Raw genomic sequence first — 22909 nt, 5'->3', positions numbered from 1 at the left:
AGAGTCTCGTCGGTAACTCATTTGGCCTAGTTATAGTTGATGATTTTTCAAGATCTATGTGGGTGTTCTTTCTTGATGATAAATTGCAGGTCCAAAAGATCTCCAAGAACTTCGCTAGGAAGGCCCAAAATCAATTTGAAGTGAAGAATGCAAATGTGGACACCTTTCTTGACGAAGAAGGGATTTCACATGAGTTCTCGGCTATGTACACGCCTCAACAAAATGGAGTTGTTGAGAGGAAGAATCGAACTCTTATTGAGATGGCAAGAACGATGCTTGATGAGTACAAGACTCCAAAACACTTTTGGGCGGACGCGGTTGAGACAGATTGTCATGCAACAAATCGCTTGTATCTTCACAAGCTGCTCGTCAAGACGACATATGAGCTCCTCACCGGTAACAAACCCAAGTTGGATGCTTTCGAGTATTTGGCTCAAAGTGTTACATTCTTGATTAGCATCGTCGTTCTAAATTTTCTCCTAAATCTCACGAGGGTTTCCTACTTGGTTATGGCTCAAACTCTCACACTTACCGTGTCTACAACGGTTTCACCCGAAAGGTTGAAGAGATGGTAGATGTGAAGTTTGATGAATCTAATGGTTCACAAGTAGAGCAATTGCCAATTGATGTAGGGGATAAAGACCCTTCGGAAGCAATCCAAGACTTGTCTATTGGAAAGATTCGACCAAAGGAGGTGAAGGAGAGTACCTCGTCCGTCCAGGTGGAGGCTTCCACCTCACGACAAGGTGAACCAAGAGTCGACATGGAAGCATCCATGAGTGGGACACATCAAGACGAAGAAAACAAGGAAGTACACCAAGATGAACCTCATCAACCTCCTTATCCACCACGACAAGAGCAAAAGCTCCCACGAGTTCGAGCAAGAGTGTCAAGAGATCACCCCGTCGAACAAAGCTTCAATGATATTCAAACCGGGAGAATCACTCGTTCTAAAACTTGTTTGACTAATTTTTGTGAACATTATTCATTCATCTCTAGTATTGAACCTATGAAGGTTGAAGAAGCATTGGAAGATCCGGATTGGATAAATGCCATGCATGAACAGCTACACAACTTTGAGAGAAATCAAGTATGGACATTGGTCGAGAAGCCTGACAACAACCACAACATCATTGGTACCAAATGGGTGTTTTGCAACAAGAAAGATGAAGATGGTCAAGTCGTCCGCAACAAAGCTCGTCTAGTCGCCCAAGGCTACACTCAAGTCGAAGGTATGGACTACGGTGAGACATATGCCCCCGTTGCTAGACTTGAGTCCATCTGCATCTTACTTGCCTATGCTAATCACCATGATATCACTGTATACCTAATGGACATTAAAAGTGCTTTTCTAAATGGTGAAATTGAGGAGGAAGTTTATGTTAAACAACGTCCCAACTTTCTCAATCCTAAGAAACCCGACCATGTTTACAAACTTCACAAAGCTCTTTATGGTCTTAAACAAGCTCCTAGAGCATGGTATAAATGCTTAACCATGTTCCTTATTGAAAAGGCTTTGAGATTGGAAAGATAGACTCTACTCTTTTTACTAAAAGGGTTTATGGTGAGTTATTTGTATGCCAAATTTATGTTGATGATATCATATTTGGCTCAACTAACCCTCATTTTAGTGAGAAGTTTGGAAAGCTAATGTCGGAGAAGTTTGAGATGTCTATGATGAGTGAACTCAAGTTCTTTCTTGGGTTGCAAATCAAGCAAACTAAGGAAGGCACCTTCCTTTCTCAAACAAAGTACACCAATGACTTATTCAAGAAGTTCAACATGCAAGAAAGCAAAGGTATGAAAACTCCCATGCCAACTAGTGGACATCTTGATTTGACGAAGGACGGCAAATCAGTTGACCAAAAGGTTTACCACTCTATGATTGGATCATTTTTATATCTATGTGCCTCCCGTCCCGATATTATGCTAAGTGTGTGCATGTGTGCACGATATCAAGCGGCCCCCAAAGAATGTCATCTTAAGGCTGTGAAAAGGATAGTGAGATACTTAATACATACACCAAATTTTGGCATTTGGTATCCTAAGAGGTCTTCTTTTGATCTTGTTGGCTATTCCGACTCGGACTATGCCAGAGACAAGGTTGATAGAAAGTCCACTTCGGGTACTTGTCAATTTCTTGGTAGATATCTTGTGTCTTGGTCTTCCAAGAAACAAAACTCAGTATCCTTATCCACCACCGAAGCGGAATACATTGCCGCCGGTTCATGTTGTGCTCAATTACTTTGGATGACCCAAACTCTTAAAGATTATGGGATCAATGTGAAACATGTTCCATTGCTTTGTGACAATGAAAGTGCTATTAAGATTTCTCACAACCCCGTGCAACATTCTCGAACTAAGCATATTGAATTTCATCATCATTTCATTCGAGATCATGTTGCTAAAGGAGACACTAATCTTAAGCATGTTCGTACCGATAAGTAATTGGCGGATATATTCACCAAACCGCTTGATGAGAAAGTTTTTTGCCATTTGAGAGGTGAATTGAACATCGTTGATGCTTCAAACTTGGAGTAGGAACTCCATTTGGATACATGCAAGGCATGAATGTACGACTAATCCTTGATATTTCTCTTATGATGATATTCATATCTTGGATATATTTGCACCCTTGCATGTTATCTAACCCTTGTAGGTACTTGAATGAATCTAAATCTATGAGATTGCAACTCACTCACATCTTGAGCAATCTCTACATCACCAAGTCTCTACACAATGGTGGTTGATGATGAGGAAGCATGAAATCCTTCAACATATCCTTTGACAAATTGTATATATCAAATTTCATTTAGTATCAAGTTTCATGATTGTCATTTTGGATACACAAGTGCTCTTCCTTGCAAAAACTAACCCATGTAGGTAGATGAACTCACTTCCAAAGTGGTGCTCCCGACTCTTGATGAGCTACATCAACCTCAAGCAACTCACACAAGTTCAACTACATGACTAGGATCAACACCATCACCCAAGGTATGTCATTCCATCTTAGAGAAGCTTAACCTCAAGTGATAGGTCAAAGCAACTCAACAAGATGAGAATACATCAAATGCTTAAACAAAAAATGGTTACCCCATTTTGAGCTTAAATGACGAGTATGACTTATAATCAAGTGTCCTCACTTGACTCCTTAGTCAATATACTCTAACATAGGTGACTTTGTCACCGCCCAATTCTAGATGAAGTTCTCTAGTATTTCTTTGACTTTTTTTTCATATTGCACTTTGCATATTTATTCCCTTTCCTTTATCAAAAAAAACATCATCTAGATTTTCTTTTCTCTGTTTTGTTCTTCATTCCCTGCATCCAATTCCTTGCAAATCTTTGTGAGATCTCATTTGCCTAGTGAGCTGAGGTGACAAGTGATCTCTATGTGTTGAACTCGGTCACACCGGTCTGCCATTTTTGGTCAAACCGACACCTTTCAGTGCTACCGAAGTAAACAACTCGGTGTCACCGATTTCTATGCAGAAAAGACCATTTGCCACTTGTTCCTGCACTTTTGTTCCAGCTCCACTCGATGATCCCTGTCCTCGACCAACATCACACTCTATATGCTGCTTTACTCTTTGACTCAAGGACCAAACCTATTTTGACTCACACTCAAGAAGAACCCTTCTTGGAAATTGATGTCAAAGGGGGAGAGAGAGATCACATCAAAGCTTAATTCTTCAAAAAGGGGAAGATAGAATACTTCAAATAGGAAGAAAGAGAGAAATCACATAACAGCCCTAGATGCTTGGTATTCAAAGAGGAGAGAAGTCACATGTCTTTAGAGGGAAAAAGGCATGTTCATGTTTGCTTATTTGGTTTGCTCTGATTTTCTGTTCCCCATCTTCTCCCAGTATCCCATACAAGATTCAGGGGGAGCAAGACATCTAAGGGAGGGAATAAAATCTTCGAATTCATTGCGTATCTTTACCTTCTGGGGACATGTCTATATCTAATAGAGTGTCCAGTGCTCACACTCTACATATCATCCCAATCTTGGTACTCTTGTGGTTCCTTTTGTTTGCTCTGGCTAGTAGATTTATCTGTGTTATCTAACCTTGTTTACTCAGGTTCATCCCTTTCTAAGCCAACTCAAGACCACAAGGTAAGTATATGCATCACACTCATGTGCATGAGGATTTCCTGCTGATGTACATACTGTTTGCAAGAAGGACTCATGAGCATTAAGGTACATTTCCTATACTTACATCATTTTCTCTAGTGCATATAGCCAAGATACATGTAACACATTGCTTACTCTGTCATGCTTATGCATTCACATGCTCTTATATTCCATAGTTACATGATTTCATACATATAGGGGGAGCCTATGCATGTGACATGTCTTTCCAAAGCTTTACTTGTTATTCTCTATATCTTTATCTAAAGCTTTGATGTATGTTGTCATCAATTACCAAAAAGGGGGAGATTGAAAGCACAAGTGTTCCCTGGGTGATTTTGGCAATTAATGTCAACATATATCTTGTTGGACTAATGCTTTCATCTAGTATGTTTCAGATAAGTTCGACAATGGAGTGGCATGGACTAGAGGATGTGGAACCCCTTTGAGATGATAAGGACAAAGGATTGGCTCAAGCTCAAAGCTCAGGACTCTACATTTTTCATTTTAGTGATCCAAGATCACATTGAGTCTATAGGAAAGCCAATACTATTAAGAGGGGATGAGGTGTTGCTTAATGGCTTGCTTGATCAAAGTGCTTGGTGATATGCTCCACAGCCCTCAACCACTTTCTCACATCCACATTTGTCCCAAACTAAAAGTCAAACTCAGCCCCACCGAAACTTTCTATTCGGCGCCACCGAGTTCTCTTGACATAGCCACTACCAGAAACCCTAATCAATTCGGTCTCACCGATGGGATCTCGGTTTCACTGAGATGGGCTTGCAAACTCTCTGTTGCCTATTGTATTAATTTTGGTCTCACTGAAATATTAAATCGGTCCTAGAATGCAGCAAACTGGACAGCCTGAGAATCGGTAGAGGCGTAACCGCTCTCACAAATATGAGTGTAAGAGCCGGAATCGGAACTAGTGCACAGAGTAACCACTGCATGATACTCATACACTGAATCATCTAGACGCTCCCGGTACACACGATAGACTGGATCGTCTCCGAGGGGGTATAGCCGACGCCACACGTTGCGAACAAGGTGCGGTGACGTGTACGGCATCAGCTGCAACTGGCACGGATACGGCACCGGAGCCATCTACACTCACAACCATTAGCAGGTGAGCATAAAAATATAAATCAAGTGCATGCAATGCAACAATCAGCTACATTAGCTACCGACACTCAACTAAAACTCATATCTAACGTCCAGTTAACACGTCGTAGTCTAGCGTGGCCTACAGTCAGCGCGGCTTTGATACCAAGCATTGTGGCACCCCGGTTCAGAGTGACCGGTTTACCCTGCATTGCTAGCCCAGAGACCATGTCTTCTGGCAACACACAACATCTTGGTACAGAAAACAACCGCTTTATTGATGCTAGCGGGCCGGAGTTTATATTACAACAGATGTCGAGGCCGAGCAGCACACACGGTGCGGCTGAACAATATGTACATTATTTAGTGAACATAATGGGGCCTCGATCATATCAACTATGTGGCAGTCATAATGACAAACAATATCATGATATTTAACCAATTAATAATGCAATAATGTTCCAAAATGCTGTGGTCATGCTCTTGGGATAAACGTCCCTCGGGACCAACTTACCAACCGTGATCGTTCTTGGATCACAAAACAAACCACCATCGTGGTCTTAACCAGAGTAACTTGTGATCCTTACGGCGATCACCACCACACCATCATCGTGGTCTTAACCAGAGTAACTCGTGATCCTTTCGGCGATCACCACCACACCACCATCGTGGTCTTAACCAAAGTAACTCGTGATCCTTTCGGCGATCACCACCACGACCCATATTGGGTCTCGAACAACTCGATGGCCTTTCCGTCATCATCATCAGTGTAATGATCATAACTTAGTGTGCATGTTTATTAAACGTTGACTCATGGTGGGACCTACTACGAGTTGTCCGTGACCGTGGACTCGACTATCGATAGATTATACACTTTGCAGAGGTAGCACACTGTACCCACACCACGGAACCCATGGCCTCGCACTCCCATTCGGGTGGACCAACGACATTCCGACAAAACCCTTCCATTGCCATGACACTCTCCCGGCCACTCCGATCTAATCCCCAACGGACTAGTCCTGGGTGGCCCCGTGTCTACCAAAGACACACCGACCACCGTCGTGGCCAAAACAATCCCACTCGAGGACCCGGTACCAAAATCTCAACAACGGGCACACAAGGTTATGCCTGCTTACCGGGCCAGGGTAAGCACGCACATAACCTTCCCTAGTTGGAGGCACCGACCAGAGACATGTCAATGGACCGAATCAAGGCCTTCCCATAAAGGCAAATGTGGTTGCACTGGGAAAATCTCGATTCAGCGGCACCATGACCCAGTCAACGATATATTCAAGTTGAGTTATATTCAGGTTCAACTTAAAATGAAAATGACCGGTGTCATAGCATGCCATGAAATTCAATACTACACATGCATCATATAATATGAAAATGACTGCTGTCAACCATATTCACACTAAGCATAAGCATCAACAACTTATCTTACTTTCCTGGTCTCACTTTAACAATATATTTATCAGCAAGTGACATTATTTTCTCATGCAAGAAAATAACTTCAATTAATTCCTCATATGCATAGCAAAGATTCTACCATCATCACCTCAAGCAAATCCTAATTGATTTACCAATCAAGTTAGGTTCAAACATTCTGGAAATTAAGTAAAATGGCTACACCAGCACTAAAAAGGATATATTCTAGCAAATTTAACTATTTATTTATGCAAGAAAATAACTTTAAGCAATTATTCATACACATAACAACTCATTTTATCATTACCATAATTAGAACTTAGCCTCTTTACCAACTAAACTAGTTTCAAGGTTCTGTAAATCAAGCATAATACCAGCACACAGTTTAACAACATATAAATAACATAATAGTTATTTAAAATGCATGGATTAATCATTCAATTCAAGTAAGAAATTCATCACTATTGAAATGGCACCATGAAAATGTTGTTGTGGCTTGCCTTAGTGCAGATGACGTTCACAAGCCTTCTGGTGATCCACAAGACAAGCCTCACCCTCTGAAAATAATTTTAAACACAAGAAGAAAATATCAATAACTCTTCTGAAAATCACCAGAAATTCTAGACAGCTCAGAAAAATCTCATTTTTGGCGAGCTGCTAGATTTCCTTGCAAAAAACATAATGCAAAAAGAATCAATTCATTTGGACTTATGGTTGAAAAGTTATGGCTGTTTGAAGCTCTCTGGAATTGAATGAAATTTGAATTTAAATAAACAGACTAGGGGGGTGACGTCGAAGGCGTAAAGCCTCAGGGCGCCACCACTCATACCGCTTCACGCGCGTACAGAGTGGTTGACTAGCGGGCCCCGCTAGTCAGGTGAGAAGGAGGGGAGAAGGAAACATGGGAAGGTCGCGGCTTCGCTAGAGCTCTCGCCGGCGACGAGGGCCCCTTGGCCAAAACCAGAGGGAGGGATCGAGAGAGGGGGTTGAGGCGAACCTGCCCGTACCCATAGCATAGCTAGGGGTGGTCAGACGGCGTCGGAATCTTCCTCACAAACGGAGGCAGAGGGCGGGTGTAACGCCCCAAGACCGGAGCTTCAGATGCCTTCCGGGGTTTCCAGGTTTCATCGTGTGAATTGTTTGGTTCATTGCATTCTTCTTTGCATCATGTGCATTGCATCATGTATCGTGCAACCCATTCTAAAACTCAACCAAATAAACCATATGGATCTTCGATCCATTTAAACAAAGGGGACTCACATGATGATTGCTCTTTATAACATACTCTCCCAATATTTTAGGAAGCTATTATAAATATTCCATTCTTTTGGAATTAACCATAATACACTTACAGTTAAGCTCCATGCCTTTTCCTTCTCAATTCTTGGCCTCCAACTTTGCCGTAAATTCTTTCAACTTTCCCGAACTCCACCAAAATTCCCAACATTTTTGGACTCTTCAAAACCTTGTACTTATTCAAAACATTTGAATTAAATTCAAATAGATTTGAATCCAGATCATTCAATCTTGCCACTTCTATTTTTGTGTGAACATGCACATTTTTATGAGTCCAAGAAAATTGTCCTCCTGCTCAAATTCTTTTCCCTAACCCCCCTTCCTTTTCCTTTCCCTCTATTTTCTTTTCGGTTAAAGTGGAAAAGAATGGAGAGAGGAGAGCCAGCCCACCTGGGCCTCCCAACGACCAGTGCGGCCCAAGGCCAAACTCCAGCGCCGGCCCTTTAGGCCCAGCCACGCCCACCTAACCCTAGCGCTACCCTAGGCCTCGATCCCATCTCCCTCGTCTCCCCTCGCGCCGCCAGGACCATTCGCTCGATCCCCTCGCGCTCGATCCCCCCATCTCTCCTGCTCGTCCCGATCCCCCTCGCTCTTCCTCCCCTCGTCTCCCTTTCCTCCCTTCCACTTCGAGCCAGGGGAGGAACCTCCCGCGCCCAATCCCCTCCAGGACCCCGACGCGACCGAGCCTCACACCCCGGCGCCCCTGCAGCTTCTCCTCCTCCGCCAGGCGCCGCAGGCCGCCGCCCTGCACCCTCGCGCTCCAAGCTCCGCACGCCGTCTCGCTGCGCAGGAGCTCTGCTGCAGCCGCCAACCTCCCGCGCCCTGTCCTCGCTGGGATCCGCCAGGGAGCCGCTTGGACTCTCATGCGCCGCCGCTCCTTCTTTGATTCGGCGAGGTCCAGCCGTCCCAAGCATGTCGCCCGCCCGACCTCTTTTCCCTGCTCCTCCTCGTGCGCCTGAGGTCCATGGCACCTCCAACCTCCAAGAGCTTCGCCTCCCTTGCTCCACGCTAAGGGCGAGGGTAGCCATTCTGTCCTGCTGCTGCTCTTCCCATGCCGCGCCGCCGTCGACCTCTTGTTGCCGTGCGACCACCGCCTCGCTACCCTCGTGCGCCTCCGCCTCTTTTTCCTCCGTTTGGGGCTTTTTCATTTCGGGCTTCATGGAAAAGTCCTATCTGAAAGTGTACGAGTTTACAGTGTCGCGTCCAGTACCTCTACCGGCGTCTCTGGAATCGCCAAGGCCTGCAAGTCCACCAAGACCTCGACCACAGTACACGTGTACGACTACTACATGAACGAGCACCACGACGACCCTCGAAGAGTTCGGATTCGTCAAGTTCATCTACGTGCGTGTACGACTACATATCCGGGATTCATCTAGTACCTCTATGGGAGACCCGAACGTCTACGAACGGTGCACGACGCCCGGAGTCCTCAGATCCATCAAGTTTGACTACTTTCGTGTGTACCACTACCGTCGCCCCGAAGACGTTGGAGTCATCAAGTACCTCTCCGAACGAACGTGAACGACCACCATCGCAAGAACGGGACTGGAAAGTCCGAAGACCCCAAGTACCACGACACCGATGACATGAACATCTACGGAAATTGTGCAACTAAGAACGTGAACGACTACCGCCGCCAAGATCACGAGTACCTCTACCGTCGTCATGTACCCCTACTTCCACTACGAGCGTCCCGAGAACGTCTACTTCCTCTACTTTGCACCGAATGAGAACCGTCCCGATTGCACGCTTCGAAGGTATAACCCCGAGACAACCGCCCGTGAACGAATGCATGTGTTGTTTGAGATGCATGTTTGGATGTTGTATCCTCCCATGATCGTTAGATGGTTCCCTCGCTTGGCACCGTCGTCGACCCATGGGAACTCGTTATCCGAGATCACCCCACCGTTCATCGCATGACACGCTCCCGTCACACTTGTTCTTTTCCACCAGAATCTCAATCGAGTTTCCGGAAACGGAATGTTGCCGTGACACCGTTTCCATTATCGTCGCCGTGGCACCCTTTCTTTCCACCATGGTGACAAAATGCTTCATAATATGCTCATGTCAACATTTTCTTAAACTTGCATAAAACTTGCACATGTCATCTGCATCATGATAATAACATTTAACATGTTTAAAATTGTTGTTTTCATTAAATTGCTAAATGCATATGGGGATTTACCGGAATTGTTGTTCATTGTTCTGGCCTCATTTAAACTTGCTTAGATAGTATAGTTTTGTTATGCTTTACCTCTTGCCATGTTAATCAACATTTAATATTGTTGAGTACCTAACCGAGAGTGAACTAAATAACTTGAATGTGGTGTTTCGTCAATATGCAACGGAGTTGCATGTTGAGCTCCACTTAATTTGTAGGATTGTTTGTGCATTTTGCCATGCCATGCCTCATTAAACCGGACATGCATCATACTTGATTGTGCATCATGCCATGTTTATGTGATGGTTGTTTACTATGTTGTTTGCTTCTTTTTGGTGTGCTTCTTCGGGTTAGTTCCGATAGCGTCGCGTTTGTGAGGATTCGTTCGACTCCGTCTGTTTGTCTTCTTCATGGAGTCATTCTTCTTCCTTGCGGGATCGCAGGCAAGATGACCATACCCTCAAAATCACTTCTATCTTTGCTTGCTTAGTTGCTCGCTCTTTTGCTATGCCTATGCTGCGATACCTACCACTTGCTTATCATGCCTCCCATATTGTTAAGCCAAGCCTCTAACTACCTTGTCCAAGCAAACCGTTGTTTGGCTATGTTACCGCTTGCTCAGCCCCTCTTATAGCGTTGTTAGTTGTAGGTGAAGATGGAGTTATTCCTTGTTGGAACATGTTTATTGTTGGGATATCACAATATCTCTTATTTAATTAATGCATCTATATACTTGGTAAAGGGTGGAAGGCTCGGCCTTATGCCTGGTGTTTTGTTCCACTCTTGCCGCCCTAGTTTCCGTCATACCGGTGTTACGTTCCTTGATTTTGCGTTCCTTATGCGGCTGGGTTATAATGGGAACCCCTTGACAGTTCGCCTTGAATAAAACTCCTCCAGCAAGGCCCAACCTTGGTTTTACCATTTGCCACCTAAGCCTTTTCCCTTGGGTTCTGCAGACTCATGGGTCATCTTTATTTAAACCCCCGGGCCAGTGCTCCTCTGAGTGTTGGTCCAAACTAGAGCACCGTGCAGGGCCATCCCTTGGCAACTTGGGTTACGTCGGCTCCTGTACGCTTAGCTTATCTGGTGTGCCCTGATAACGAGATATGTGGAGCTCCTATCGGGATTTGTCGGCACATCAGGTGGTCTTGCTGGTCTTGTTTTACCATTGTCGAAATGTCTTGTAACCAGGATTCCGAGTCTGATCGGGTCTTCCTGGGAGAAGGAATATCCTTCGTTGACCATGAGAGCTTGTGATGGGCTAAGTTGGGACACCCCTGCAGGGTTATGAACTTTCGAAAGACGTGCCCGCGGTTATGGGCAGATGGTAATTTGTTAATGTCCGGTTGTAGAAAACCTGAAACTTATCTTAATTAAAATGCATCAACCGCGTGTGTAGCCGTGATGGTCTCTTTCCGGCAGAGTTCGGGAAGTGAACACGGTGTTGGAGTTATGCTTGACGTAGGTTGTTCTAGGATCACTTCTTGATCATAGTTTCTCGACCATGCCTTGCCTTCTCTTCTCGCTCTCATTTGCGTATGTTAGCCACCATATATGCTAGTGCTTGCTGCAGCTCCACCTCAAATACCTTGTTCCTACTCATAAGCTTAAATAGTCTTGATCGCGAGGGTGTGAGATTGCTGAGTCCCCGTGACTCACAATTTACTTCCAAAACCAGTTTGCAGGTGCCGATGATACCATGCAGGGGACGCAACCGAGCTCAAGGAGGAGCTCGATGAAGATCGTGTTCGTTTTGTTGTTTCGTTTCCAGTTGATCAGTAGTGGAGCCCAGTTGGGACAATCGGGGATCTGTGTAGCATTTGGGGTAGTCTTTTTTATTTTGGTTCCGTAGTCGGACCTTGGTTGTATCTGGATGTTGTAATGTTATATTCATGTTTTGTGTGAAGTGGCGATTTTAATCCAACTATGTATCTCTTTCCCTTATGAATTACATGGGTTGTGTGAAGATTACCTCACTTGCGACATTGCTTTCAATGCGGTTATGCCTCTAAGTCGTGCTTCGACACGTAGGAGATATAGCCGCATCGAGGGTGTTACAAGTTGGTAATCAGAGCCTTCCCCGACTTAGGAGCCCCCTGCTTGATCGAATTGCTGGCGTTGTTGAGTCTAGAAAAATGTTTTGAGTCTTATAGGATTATATATATCGGAGAGTAGGATTCTTTTTACTTCTCAGTCCCTTCGTCGCTCTGGTGAGGCATCCTGACGTAGAGTTTTTTGTTGGGGACACAAGAAACTTTTTATTATTTGGTTGCAGGGTTGTTTGAGAGAGACCATCTTCATCCTACGCCTCCCATAGATTGATAAACCTTAGGTCATCCACTTGAGGGAAAATTTCTACTGTCCTATAGAACTCTGCGCTTGGAGGCCCAACACATGTCTACAAGAACAAGTTGCATAGTAGACAGCAATAATTCTGACAGAAAGAGATGCACTCTTGTGTCAGATGGCCCTGGACGATGCTTCCATCCGGATGGGACATGTTACGAACAAATCCTTTGATGACCCCATTCATCCTCTCGAACGACATCATGTTGTGCAAGAATGACACACAGATGCACCCTAACGTCAAAGAACGCGGGTGGGAAGTGCATCTCAATATCATTTAGCATCACAACGGTCTCTTCCTGTAGCCTTTGGAGCTGCTTCACACTGATCGACTTTCAAGAGATGACATCAAAAAAGTTACAGAGACCAATAAGTGTGTCACGGACGTGCTTGTCCATTATCCCTTTAAGGGCAATAGGTAGTATCCACGTCGTCATCACATGACAGTCATGAGACTTCATCCTGCTGAACCTTTTATTCTTTGTGTCTACAAATCTTCTTACCTTCCCACAATAATCAGAACTAACTTTGATTCCGATAAGGTACTTGAAGAATTGATCGATCTCAGCCGGACTTAAGGTGAAGCAAGAATGGGGACAATAATCCTCTTCCTTTACTTTTTTGCCCTTCTTCCCCCATGCCTCCATCTCCGTTTCTGTCTCCTCTGAGTTTTTACGGGGCGACATGTGCAGATCTGCCTTGGTTTTCAAATCTTGCAAGTCTTTCCTTGCCTTCGGCCCATCCTTCATCTTATTCGGCATGTTCATCAGTGTTGCAAGCAAGCTCTCAAGGACATTCTTACATATATGCATTTGATCAAGGCCATGAGGTGTGTCGAGTTTGTGCCAGTACTCAAAGTCCCAGAAAATAGACCTCGTCTTCCATACCTTCAGCAGCAGCTCCGGCGCCTTTTTCATCGTCTTTCCCGACGCGGGGCACCGTTCCCAGTTTTCAATAGCTCATCGATTTCGGCGCCGCTCCGCTTACGCGGAGGTCCTCGGTGCTCAGCCTCACCATTGAATAGATCTCCATGGTTTCTCACGAGTTGTCCTTCTTGAGCCATCTTCGATGCCCTATGTACATGATTTTCCCAGACCCACCATCTTTCGTTGACGTTAGCTGTTGAGACATCGTACCATCCATGCACCGTGTGCATCCACAATATCCGTGGCACACCTGGCCTGCGACATATCCGTAACCGAGATAGTCGTGCACCATCGAGATTAGCGCGGCTCTCATATAGAAATGCTCGCCTTTGCTGGCGTCCTATGTCTTGGCCGATGTTTTCCATAACATGTCTAACTCCTCTTGAAGTAGCCCCAGATATAGATTAATATTATTTCACGATTGTTTCAGCCCTTGAATCAGCATGCTCATGTGTATGTACTTCGAGTTCATGCACAACCAAGGGGATGTTGTACATCCATACAACCACGGGCCATGTGCTATGGTTGGTATTCTGGTTGCCAAACGGATTCATGCCATCAGTACACGTGCAAAGCACGATGTTCCGTGCATCACATGCGAAATATTGATATTCGTCGTTGAACGCTCTCCACTGGCTTCCATCCATGAGGTGTCTCAGCTTCGGATCATATCCATCATCGGGCTTTGTCCTCTCCGCGTGCCAACACATGAGCTTTTCTTCCTTGGGATCTACAAAATAACGTTGCAAACAGTGAGTGCATTGGTGCACGCCGGTCCTAAACAAACGGTTTAAAACCCCTTTCCGCGATGGCATTTGGAACTATCGCCAAGTGAGTGTGGGCGATTGGGGGGTCCTTCCCACACGACCTAGAAACCGTCGGGAATAGGGCCCCTACAGTACTCCTACTCATTTCTGATCGCATTGCCATCGCAGTCGGTATTCTATGGTGCTACGTTTACGATGCGTGGCCCATCACAAATGGTTAACTATTATAGAACGTGTATGATGCATGGCCCATCACAAACGGTTCACCGTTAAGAATATTAGCTAATCATCGTACGAGTGTCGGACAGGATTACGAAACGTCGGACTGTTGTAACATCGTCATACACGACAACTATCACACACGCTATTCTGTGGTGCAACATTTACGATGTATACTTCATCAGAAACAGTTCATGGTTGCGGATCGTGTATGATAAAGGCAACTAACACAAACGTTTAGTTTGCCCGCACCGTTTGTGATATTGTCTAACATCGCACACGCTTTCCAAACGGCAACTATGTGCATGCTTGGACACGTTTCCTCTCTGCGAACTGTCTCCGATTATGGTGCATATCGCAAACGTTTGTGTTTTACCAACCGTGTGTGCCGTAACAACCTGGAGAGTGTAATTTCACCGTAATTTAATTGCTGCCTTTCCAAATTGTACCAGATTTAGATTTGAATTTGAATGTATGCTATACTTTATTCATATCCATCAGGTTCAAACAACCAATGCATTATTCAATTCATAGGTACATATGTTCAAGAATTACATAAGAACCAAATAAAGAATAATGAACCACAGTTGTATACTTGTACTATTAAAGACGGTAAAGAAAGAGGCGAAATATATTCTGGTTGCTGAACAAGGTGAAGCGGAATGCCCATATTGTGCCCTCCTCCATGCAGAAGGCACGCACGACTCTAGTCCAACCCCTTGTGATGGCCGACCGCCCATCCTTCACGGTCTTCATGAAAACATCTAGATAATCATCGTGTTCTGGTAGAAATACTTTAACCTTTGCATGCCCACCAATCATGTAGTTTGAGAGGTAATCTTGAGTAAACTGCTTTGGCAACCACTACAAAGGAAAAAAGATTCGTACATTGTCATCTAACACAACTCGTTATGGGTAGTAAAAAGAAGGCTACAGAGTTCTTACTTACCATCCCGCAGTTCGCTGTTGTCTTGGATAAAGTGTAAACAAATAGTTTAATTGCCATCTTTGGACCCATTTTACTTACAATCTTTATCAGCTTCCTCACTTGATGTTGGTTCATCGATATCTCATTGCCCCATACGCAGAAAGGGTCGAAACATGGATCTTTACCAATGACATATGTACCTAAAAGCACCAAGTTAATATTAGAAGCTAAACAGCAATTGCACAATGATGTAGTACAACACTCTTTTATAATATGTCTATATACATCCGTATATGGTAGTCCATTTGAAATCTCTAAAAAGACAAATATTTAGGAACGGAGGGAGTATCTTATAACATCCAATGTACTCACATATTAGATGAATTAACATGTTATATTATGGGCCGGAACGAGTTTAGTTCATTCTTACAAATTATCTGCTGCTGTATCCACGTGTTACAGTTAGTTTGAGCTAGTTCGGGCTCAAATAGCCCTAAAGTATATCTAAACAAGAGGGCTAGTTTGAGCTAGTTGCATCTATAACCCACCCAAAAAACTAGTATCCAACCCAAGAGGTGCTAATTGGAGCTAGTTCTCCTAGTGCATTTAGTGTCAATCTAACCCTGCCATCCAAACAACTCTCTGGATGGAGTTAGTTCAGGGTTAGTAATGAGCTAGAAACTAACTCTAACCTCTAGCTAAGTTGAGTATCCAAACAGGGATGTGTTCTTGCTATTGCTGCTGCTGCTCTTGTTCATATATCTAGACATCATTAGAACATTAATGTAACACTCTTGTTGCTATGTAGCCTAGGATTGCATATTTAGACATTAAGTACAGTGCATGTTGCTATGTAGCCTCAGATATATTACATATGGCCCTAGATAACCTAAGGAAAAATGGCTTGCAGATATATTCAGTTAAAAGTCTGATTCACCGATTAGTCCTTATCAGCCGCCGGCCTATATGGTACCAGATACCGATATCCTGAACAGTGAGCAGATATAAGCCATGAGATGAAACTAACCTCGATGGAAAATACCAGTAATTCCCAAAATTGTCGTGTGTATGTACATCAAGAAGCAAGTTAAGCACAACAGGCTAAACATCAACCAAAATTACACATGGAAGACAAAATAATCTCCAAAAGATAGCTTCAGTGTGCAGGTTTAAGCATGCTAGTAAAGCAAAACAAGTGGAAAGGTGTGCTAACTGCAACAGGCCAAACATTTAACAACAAGCAAACATGGTCATTCAAACTGGTATTGTGCCGGTCTAAGTACACTGGTTATGGTTAAATAAAAATGGAAAGGCGTGTTAACTAGAACATGCAACAACCAAATGTAGTCATTCATAGTGGTATTGTTGAAACTGGTACTGATGAAATTGAACTACACAATTCATACTTGCACATACAGAGCATCACGTTGTGAATAACTGGAATAAACAAGGCATACTACGAACAACCAAAGATAGCATTTGAAACTAAACATATGCTAACTACAAACAACCGAACAATCAAAAAACTTTAAAAGAGGCATATGCTAGCTATAATAGGCTTAACAACAAGCAAATATATGCATTCCTATCGGTATGTTTAAAAGTGGATTGATGAAATCTACTACACAGTAAATATTTGCACATATAGAGCATCACATTGTGAACAACTGAAATAAACAAGGCATACTGCAAACAAATAAATATAGCAATTAAAACTGGACATATTCTCACTACACTACAAAAGGGACTCGACAAAACAAATCATGGGTTCCCCCTATGAAGAGGCACGACAAAACAAATCATGGGTTTCCTCACTTGTCACGGATGGGCTTGTTCCCGTGGGAAGAGCATGAACCCTGGATGCGCTCCATGTTGTCGCAGATGGGCTCCTTCCCCTTGGAAGAGCACGGCTGTAGGGTGCCCTCCCTGATGTCACAGATGGGTGCTTTCGCCTTGGAAGAGCAGATGGGCTCTTTCCCCTTGGAAGAGCCGGAGAGGGTGCCCTCCTCGTGGTTGTCGTCGATGAGGTCTAACTTGGAAGATGTGGATCCCAAGCCAGCATCCAGAACATGTCCTTCAGAAATGACAAAAGGGGCTCGATGGCGATGTATATTGGCAAATTGTTGACAGTGAGCTAGAGGAGATCAGCGGCGTGGGCATGGATGAGATCAATGACGGTTGAACCCGAGGGGTTGGGGGTGGGCCACTTAACTTGTGACACAACCCGCCTCAGGGCGTCACTGTCGATGACCTTGATGTCGTAGCCGGAGGACGAGACATGCCCGCATACTCTAGCCCGCTGCTTGAGTGCCTGCCACCAGTAATGGTCGTCAGCTTCCTCGGCGACGTCGGGCAAAGAGATGGCTATACACCTCTTTTGGTCCAGTCGCTCCTCGAGCTCCACGGGAAGCGTAGCCGGGCTTAGGCTGCGATGCTCTGGAGTGGGGGATGGGGATGGGGATCTGTGGGAAAGGGGGCGTTTGGCAGGCATCATCTAAGAAACTCAGGGCGGCCTGGGTATGGAGATCGATGGATAAGCTGCACGGGCAAACCGACAGATGTTGACAATGGAGGCCTTGCGGCGGCGGCGGGAACTTTGCTGGGGTTTCGAGCGAGGGAGGGGGTGTGTGTGTGCACGCGCGCGCGCACGCCCAAGGAGGTTTTGGTGTGTGTGTGTGTGTGGAGGGGGGCACGTGGTTTTTGAGGAAATGACGTGGGTACTGAAAATTTTACTACGCGGGAGTCAAAGGCGGGAGTGAAATGCCGGGCTATTAAAATTTTGATGATAGTGCATCGCACATGGTCCGGAGATAACAACCGTGTGTTATGAAACAGAAAATCCCTCGAGGCAAGCAGATATTTTCTAGGGATGCAGGTGGGATTAGGAACAACAAACATCGCACACAGTCCGGAGATAACAACCGTGTGTTATGAAACAGAAAAACCCTTGAGGTGGGCAGATATTTTTGAGAGGGGGAGCCTTGTGGAGCCCAATGTACTGTGTGGATGTGTGCGTGACAGGTTCACCGGCGTGGCACACAGTTAGTTTGAGTGAACCGTGTCTGTTGCGTCATCCGACTTGTGTAATGTTCATAAATTTGGCGAAAAATGACGCGGGAGAGGGTCAGAACACGAACACAGTTGCATGTGGACCAAATTTATGTATCAAAAGGGTTGTTTGATTTTCAAATACCAAATGCAACTCCGATGTGGCACCTCTCTCGCAAAGTGCATGGTATTGCTTGCCCCCACCCCCTCGTGTCGTCACGAAGGGAATCCTAAGCTATGAATGCATGCCGCCTCCCCCTCAATCGAGGTTCACCTATCAAAGTGCGAAGTAGCTAGCAGCCCCTCCTCCCTCGTGTCGGCATGAAGGAAATCCTAAGCTATGAATGCATGCCCCCCAACCGAGGTTCATCCTAGCAAAGTGCGAAGTAGCTAGCAGAAACCCTCCCACGTGTCGGCACGAAGGGAATCCTAAGCTATGAATGCACGTGCCCCCCCAACCAAGGTTCACCTAGCGAAGTGCGAAGTAGCTAGCAGACTCCCTCCCTTGTGTCGGCATGAAGGGAATCCTAAGCTATGAATGCATGCCCTCCCCTCAACCGAGGTTCACCCTAGCAAAGTGTGAAGTAGCTAGCAGCCATCCCTCCCTCGTGTCGGCACGAAGGGAATCCTATGCTATGAATGCACATGCCCCCCAACCGAGGTTCACCTAGCAAAGTGCAAAGTAGCTAGCAGCCCCCTCGTGTCGGCACGAAGGGAATCCTAAGCTATGAGCATGCCCCCCCAACCAAGGTTCACCTAACAAAGTGCGAAGTAGCTAGCAGCCCCACCCCCTTGCGTCACCACGAAGGGAATCCTAATTAAGCTATGAATGCACGCCCCCCAACTGATGTTCACCTAGCAAAGTGCGATGTAGCAACCCCCCCCCCCCCCGCACACACACTTTCAGTCGGCGGGCCAGAGAGGCATATATCTCACCAAGATGGATCGTAAAACGGACCAATAATAATCCACCTTGGTCATACAACCTCTCTCTTGTTGGTGGTCAAAGTGATGGTCGTCCATGCGACCCCGGAGATGGGCTAGCTCGCCAATAATCACGCAAGTAGCTAGTCCCCGAAGACAACCACTGCATGCGTGTGACCCAAACATATGTATGGAGAGGTGTGTTTTTGAGTAACAATGGAACAACTTTGATGTGGCACCGTGGTTTCGAACTAGAAATCCCCACACTAAGTGAGGGTTAGGTTGACGGTGCATATGTATGTTACATCACACTTCAAGCCAATGACGGGGCTTCATATATGCATGCATGCGTGCATAGTGTATGCGCTCAAACTTAATTAGGTCTGAATCTCACCATGACCTATACTACGATAACACGAACCAAATGAAGAATCCACCATGGTAACCTATCTTGTTGTTGGTCAAGGTGATCATGGATGTCCACGCAGGCCCACGAATATATAGGCTTATCGCCGATAACCACGCGAGGGAGTGTATCATTCGAAGGCAACCACTACATGCATATGTATGGAGGTGATGCGTGCATGCATGTTTGAATACACAACAATGATCTGGCGTATGTGTCAAAAATCGTAAACTAGCTCCCCACACAGAGCGAGATCAGTTCATGATGGTGTCGTTGTACTAGCCACTTCGACTCGATGGGAGGGATTCATGCGTACACATGCATGTGTGTGTGTGCTCAAAGTGTATCATGCATGTCATCCCAGAGAAAAAATAATAATCCCCTCCTAAGTCAAATTAACCTCTCTTGTTGTCAGGCAAAAAGAAGTGATGGACCTAGCGGGCCCACAGATGGAAAGCATCGATATCCCTGATAACTGCTTAAGTGGGTGCAAAAGGACAACCACCACCGCTTTGCATGTGGGCCAAACATATATATGTTGAATACCCAAAATGCACAACTTTGATGTGCCACATGCCTCAAAAACCATAAACCATGCACCCACACAGAGCCAGGTTCATAGCAAGCGTACTGCATATGTGATACGTCTCCGTCGTATCTACTTTTCCAAACACTTTTGCCCTGGTTTTGGACTCTAACTTGCATGATTTGAATGGAACTAACCCGGACTAACGTTATTTTCAGCAGAATTGCCATGGGGTTATTTATGTGCAGAAACAAAAGTTCTCAGAATGACCTGAAACTTCACGGAGATTATTTTTGGAAATAATAAAAAATACTGGCAAAAGATCAAGACCAGGGGCCCACACCCTAACCACGAGGGTGGGGGACACGCTGCCCTACCTCATGGCCCCACTGGAGCTCCTCCGACCTCAAGTCCAACTCTATATATTCAATTTTGGGGAGAAAAATTGAGGAAAAGGATTCATCACGTTTTACGATATGGAGCTGCCGCCAAGCCCTAAAACCTCTTGGGAGGGCTGATCTGGAGTCCGTTCAGGGCTATGGAGAGGGGAATCTATCGCCGTTGTCATCATCACCATCCTCCATCACCAATTTCATGATGCTCACCGCCGTGCGTAAGTAATTCCATCGTAGGCTTGCTGGACGGTGATGGGTTGAATGAGATTTATCATGTAATCGAGTTAGTTTTGTTAGGGTTTGAACCCTAGTATCCACTATGTTCTGAGATTGATGTTGCTATGACTTTGCTATGCTTAATGCTTGTCACTAGGGCCCGAGTGCCATGATTTCAGATCTGAACCTATTATGTTTTCATGAATATATGTGAGTTCTTGATCCTATCTTGCAAGTCTATAGTCACCTACTATGTGTTATGATCCGGCAACCCCGAAGTGACAATAATTGGGACCACTCCCGGTGATGACCATAGTTTGAGGAGTTCATGTATTCACTATGTGTTAATGCTTTGGTCCGATACTCTATTAAAAGGAGGCCTTAATATCCCTTAGTTTCCGCTTGGACCCCGTTGCCGCGGGACGGTAGGACAAAAGATGTCACGCAAGTTCTTTTCCATAAGCATGCATGACTATATTCGGAATACATGCCTACATTACATTAATGAATTGGAGCTAGTTCTGTGTCACCCTATGTTATGACTGTTACATGATGAACCACATCCGGCATAATTCTCTATCACCGATCCATTGCCTACGAGCTTTCCATATATTGTTCTTCGCTTATTTACTTTTCCGTTGCTATTGTTATCATCACTACAAAACACCAAAAATATTACTTTTGCTATTGTTACCTTTTGCTACCGTTACCACTACTATCATATTACTTTGCTACTAAATACTTTGCTGCAGATATTAAGTTTCCAGGTGTGGTTGAATTGACAACTTAGCTGCTAATACTTGAGAATATTCTTTGGCTCCCCTTGTGTCGAATCAATAAATTTGGGTTGAATACTCTAACCTCGAAAACTATTGCGATCCCCTATACTTGTGGGTTATCAAGACTATTTTCTGGCACCGTTGTCGGGGAGCATAGCTCTATTCTTTGAGTCACTTGGGATTTATATCTACTTATCATTATGAAGAACTTGAAAGATCCAAGAACCATGGTTTATCCCTCAACTACGAGGGGAGGTAAGGAACTGCCATCTAGCTCTGCACTTGATTCGCCTTCTATTTTGAGTAAGCTTGCGACACCTTAACCTGCTTCTGCTATTGATTCTGATATGTCGTATGTTATTGATGATGCCACTTCTGCATGCATGATACTTATGATGAAACTACTTCTATGCTTGATACTACTATGCCACTTGGTGAATTTCTTGGTGAACAACTTGCTAGGGCTAGAGAGAATGAAATTATTGAAACTGATAATATTGATGAAAGTGATGATGAAGACTCTCCCCCTAATAAATATGAATTGCATGTTGTTCCTGAGGGTTATGTTATGGATGAAGAAGCTACTAGAGCTATTTTATCTTGCAATGATAGATATGATCTAAAGAGGTTATTAGCTAAATGGAAGTAACAATCCCTTAATTCTAGAATGAAACTTGACCCTGCTTTTGCTACTTCACCTATCTGTGTTACTGATAAGGATTATGAATTCTCTGCTGATCCTGATATAATTACTTTGGTTGAATCTGATCCTTTTTATGGCTATGAATCTGAAACTATTGTGGCACATCTTACTAAATTAAATGATATAGCCACCCTATTCACTAATGATGAGAGAACTCGCTACTTTTATATCCTTAAAATATTTCCGTTCTCATTAAAGGGTGATGCTAAGATATGGTTTAATTCTCTTGATCCTGGTTGTGTGCATAGTCCCCAGGATATGATTTATTACTTCTCTGCTAAATATTTCCCTGCTCATAAGAAACAAGCTACCTTAAGGGATATATATAATTTTTTGCAAATTGAACAAGAGAGTCTCCCACAAGCTTGGGGGAGGCTTCTCCAATTACTTAATGCTTCGCCTGATCATCCTCTTAAGAAAAATGAAATACTTGATATCTTTTATAATGGACTAACCGATGCTTCCAGAGATTACCTGGATAGTTGTGCTGGTTCTGTTTTCAGGGAAAGAACACCGGATGAAGATGAAATTCTATTGAATAATATGTTTACAAATGAAAATAATTGGATACTTCCTGAGCCAACTCCTGAGCCTATTCCTAA

Source organism: Triticum urartu, chromosome 6A, assembly GCF_056163025.1.
Source record: "Triticum urartu cultivar PI428250 chromosome 6A, HENAU_Tu73, whole genome shotgun sequence".
NCBI lineage: Eukaryota > Viridiplantae > Streptophyta > Magnoliopsida > Poales > Poaceae > Triticum > Triticum urartu.
This window is presented reverse-complemented; position numbering follows the sequence as displayed.